The sequence below is a fragment of the Vigna unguiculata genome, unplaced genomic scaffold (assembly GCF_037176805.1).
Source record: "Vigna unguiculata cultivar grain cowpea cultivar isolate G323 ecotype 2 unplaced genomic scaffold, ASM3717680v1 ptg000140l, whole genome shotgun sequence".
Lineage (NCBI taxonomy): Eukaryota > Viridiplantae > Streptophyta > Magnoliopsida > Fabales > Fabaceae > Vigna > Vigna unguiculata.
In genome coordinates, this window is record NW_028196782.1 from 22,576 (window position 1) to 27,500 (window position 4,925).

At 28.1% G+C, this 4,925-nt stretch overlaps 1 non-coding gene across 1 annotated transcript; it reads right to left on the bottom strand.

Annotated features, from left to right (window-relative positions):
* Positions 1–375: 375 nt before the first annotated feature.
* On the bottom strand, positions 376–447 carry TRNAT-GGU (transfer RNA threonine (anticodon GGU)). Its single transcript has one exon. It is a non-coding gene; the product is annotated as a tRNA-Thr (tRNA).
* Positions 448–4,925: the final 4,478 nt, after the last annotated feature.

The window sequence follows — 4,925 nt, forward strand, 5'->3', positions numbered from 1 at the left end:
AAAAAACTTGTTTGGTGGAACTTGAAATTCGTATTAAGGCCCTTCTGAGTAAAGAAAAGGCATAACCTTTTTTCTTAGTTCAGAAACAAGAAGATTTCATTGGAAATATTCAGAGATTCTTAGGGAGTCTAAACGAAAAAAGTCTTAAAAAGAAAAAAAATTGTTCGAATTGAATCTTTATCAAATTTGAATATCAGAATAGTAGATATAAATATAATTCAACGGGTTAGGTCCACTTACTTTTTTTTATTTTTCCATTATTGAATTTTACACTTTTTCTTTTTTATTACAAATAGAAACTTTTTCAAAATATCAAGAATCTTTTTATTCTTCCTTCAAATAGAAAGACTATTGCTTTTGAAAAAAAAAGTAAAAAGCCCCTTATCGGATTTGAACCGATGACTTACGCCTTACCATGGCGTTACTCTACCACTGAGTTAAAAGGGCCCTTTTTCTTTCTTTCAATTTCTAAATAAGGAACTAGCATGACTAGTACATATATTTGTTACTGTGTATACTTATTCTATAAATTTATATAAATTATTTCTATAAATTTATATAAATTATATAAATTAAATGATATAAATGGGATTAGAATACATGTACATCAATATCTATTATTTGTATAATGACTCATCAAAGAACAAAAAATTGGATTTACCTAGTGAATAGAATATAGTTAAAAAAAAGAATTGATTAAGATTGGATTTGATCCATATCAAATATATTATTTCAAAATGGATTCTTGAAGTCATTCTAATCATAACACTAAATTCTTTTTATTGATACATAAATGTACTCACAAAATAAAATATTTCATCGAAACATTGATAAAATCGAATCATTGATAAAATGGATTCAATATGTTCTGTCCCTAAACCAAATTTTTATTTTTTTATTGAAAAATTCTATTTTCCAAAGTTTTTTTTCTTAGTATTAGATATAAATCTACCTATCGAATCTTAGTATTAGTAATAAATGATAGAAATGAAGTTTTAACCTCTCGTCCTTTGCAACAAACGAATCATTCCTGTGAAGAATTTTCTCTTTATTGGAACATTACTTCTTTTTTTTTCTTATTATGACTGGAATAAAAAAATTTAGAAATATAAATGATTAATAAAAAATTTCTATGGAATTATGAAAGAACGAAAAATATTTTTTTTTATCGAATCATATCATTATATTGACAATTGCAAAAAACTGTTCATACTATGAACGTAGTATAATGGCGGTCGGGCAAGTATGCCCCCATCGTCTAGTGGTTCAGGACATCTCTCTTTCAAGGAGGCAGCGGGGATTCGACTTCCCCTGGGGGTAGGGTGTTACGAAAGGAAGTTGATCAAAAATTTTCAATAAAAACTGAAATGTATTCTTCCTATTGTGCTGGGTCGATGCCCGAGCGGTTAATGGGGACGGACTGTAAATTCGTTGGCAATATGTCTACGCTGGTTCAAATCCAGCTCGGCCCAAGAATTTGCCGATCCACTATGAAATTCTATAACCCATTTATAGTTCTCTGGAAATGACTGATGTGCTATGATACGGAAGAATCAAAATATTAAACATATCTAAGGTTATTTCTTTTTTTTCTGTATTCCATATTTCTTTCCACAAATTCAAAATCTTGTTAATAATCGGTATTCATGTCAAGATCTGTAAGTAGAAAATATAAGGAAAAATTGAAAAAAAAAATATTTTTTTTTCATTGATTCAATTTTCAATCGATTTGTTAATAGAATAAGAATAAGAAACGGATTACGAGTAATTTGTGTCGATCTCACTAAAGTGGATATCGATATACATATCAATATATAAAAAAATGCGCTTTTTTCATTTACAACAAAAAGGTTCGAATCCGAAATAGAAAAAGAAAAGGTTTGACAGAAACGGTCCGTAAAAATATTTATACAGTACACCCCTTTCCCTGGGATTGTAGTTCAATTGGTCAGAGCACCGCCCTGTCAAGGCGGAAGCTGCGGGTTCGAGCCCCGTCAATCCCGTTGGATATAAATCCAAAAAAATAAAAAATAAATTCCTTTTTTGTGTATTTGTAGGGAATCAAATTGATAAACAAAATTTTATTTGGGGCCCCCCCCTGCTTTTTCATTTGTTTCGCCGAAAAAGGAAGGAAAGGGATTTTGGACTTTCATCAAGAATAAATGTTTTTTTGTTTTATTTAGTATGGATAAAAGATCTTCCTATGTTATACTATTTCATGAGTTGATTTGATAGCTCAGATTTTGTGATTCATGATATTGATCCGATTTGATATCATTGAAATCCAATTTATACCATTGTTGAAAGATTGAACATTTCTATGGGATTAAATCCCGAATTTTTTTTTTAGAAATTTAAGAGAAATAGAACATAATAAAGATTATGGAAGTAAATATTCTCGCATTTATTGCTACTGCACTGTTTATTCTAGTTCCTACTAGCTTTTTTACTTATAATTTATGTAAAAACGGTAAGTAAAAGTGACTAATTTCACTGAAATATGATTTCTTCATTTTTATGAATGATTTAAAAAAATGATCGTACAATCAGCGTAATCCAGATAGTAGAAATCAATTTGATTTCTACTATCTGAGAATTGCGTCCAATTTTTTTTTTCAGATTCTTTTTACAAACAATTCCGGTATCTTAGGAAAAAAAGGGGGTAAAAAAACAGGAATGGTTATTACACGGTCCGCCATTTTCCATATATATATATATCTATATAACCAGGTTAAGCGTCAGTTCATCGAAATAGAAATTTTAAGAAAAATTTGATTGGAATAGGAATCCATTTCTTCTTCTTTTTGATTCCCTTGTTTTTCTCAAAATAGGAATATGGGAATAATGAAAATATTTGTTTGATTGAAAGAGTATTTTCAATTCCTATAAGATACATAGAATACATTACACTACTAAAATATAATAGAATCAAGATAGATTTTCTATTTGAACTCAATTAATTAGTATTAGTTTAAATGAAATATTTTCATTCAATAGTTTCGAAATTCAAAAATTCAGGTAGAAATCAACAAGGTTACTTGGATCCCTTAACTCAATTTTTAGTATCCCTATAGCCCACTTCTTCCCCATACTACGAGGGAAAGGGAAAATGAAAAAACTACCATTAAAGCAGCCCAAGCAATACTTACTATATCCATGTAAATTTTGTCTCCTATCTCTATAAATATGAAGGAACTATTTCATTATTTTTTCAAATTTTTTATTCTATTCTTTTTTTTGTATTATTCGCTAAAAATACTATACTATAATAGTGGAATTGCTATTACAGAGTCAAAAAAAGGATTCTGGGCTAACATCATTCACGAAAAACAAGAATTCATTCTATTTATTAGTTATTAGAACATCTAAAAAGTTTTTTTTGATTATTTTTAGTAAAATCATAAAACATTAAACATAAAAAAATTATAGGAAGTTATAAGTCAATGAATGTTACTACCAGGTGGGAATATTAAGATTTCTCTTTTATCATTTCCTTAAGGATTTCATAAAAAAAGAATCAAGACAGATTCATTTGCATACTTATACTCTTCTTTCTATTTGAAATAGTCCCTTAAATGTCTCCCAATTCGTTCTCTAAAATAATTAAAAAAACTTTTTTTCTTTTCTATTCGATTTTAGAATCAAAACTTTTTAATTTTATTAGAATATAGAATATGAAAATCTAAAGAATACTTTTTTTGAATATTACGAAAGCGAATTAGCTAAATTAAAGCTATTAAATAGAATTGATCTAAATAAATAATATTGATAAAATGTGGAAGCACTCATAAACTTTAAATTAGTCTGTATAGAAGGTTTTTCTTCTGCCTTTTCTCTACCTAAAAATGGACTTTCCTATCCGACTTATTCTTAATCCAATCTAATAAAAGACCCAGTCAGGAGACAGACACTACAATAGTTGTGTAGTGAACGAACTATCATTTCTAAATTTATGGATTCCTTTTCACTACTAGAATCTTTCCTTGAATTCGAGACAAAAATATTTACAACATTTTTTAAGCTACTGATGCTTATAATTTCGAATCAAACGCAATTCTCAAGACTCCTTTTCCCTCGCTTGCTTCTGTTGGAAAAAAAGTTTTCTAAAAAAACGTAATATAATCTTTCATTTACAGTTTCTTATCGATCAGGCGACACCCGGATTTGAACTGGGGAAAAAGGATTTGCAGTCCCCCGCCTTACCACTCGGCCATGCCGCCAATAAAAATATAGATATGAAGTTTTTGAGAATACTCCCCCCTTTTCTTTCTATTGAAAAATTGAAAAACAATCTTGAGACAAATCGCAACCGTTAACTATTCTTTTATGAATTATTCTTGAATATTTGAATAGAAATTTTTTTTTCTTAATGAGATCAGAAAATAAAAATTGATACATAACCAATCAATATTGCTTTTTTTTTTAACTTTGTTCATTCTAATTATAACAGCAACTTTCAATATATGTAAACCCTAGAATATCAATTTGATCTGTTACACAGATATTATCTAATCGAGTATCTTATCCATATCTATATAGATATAGAATACCAATACTATACGGTATTTTCAAGAAATTATCGTGCTTATTCTTTTTTTACAATTTTCAATAGAAAATTTGTAAAAATTCACACAACATGTTATGTGTTTGTTATCCTGAACAAATATGACTGCAATAAAGTTAGAGACAGATCTATAGCTGCAGTTAAATATATGCATGTTTCAAAAATACAAGCCTTATTACATTACACATAACATACTCTAATCATATTCTCCCCAATTCTCTCCAAAATACTTCACTTCAAAATATATCTTTTCTTGACAATTTCGAATGGATTTTTTTTTGTATCCAATTGAATTTGAATATGTAATATCATAATAATGATAGAAATGAAATGCATTTTTTTAGATTCCTAAAAAAAATAT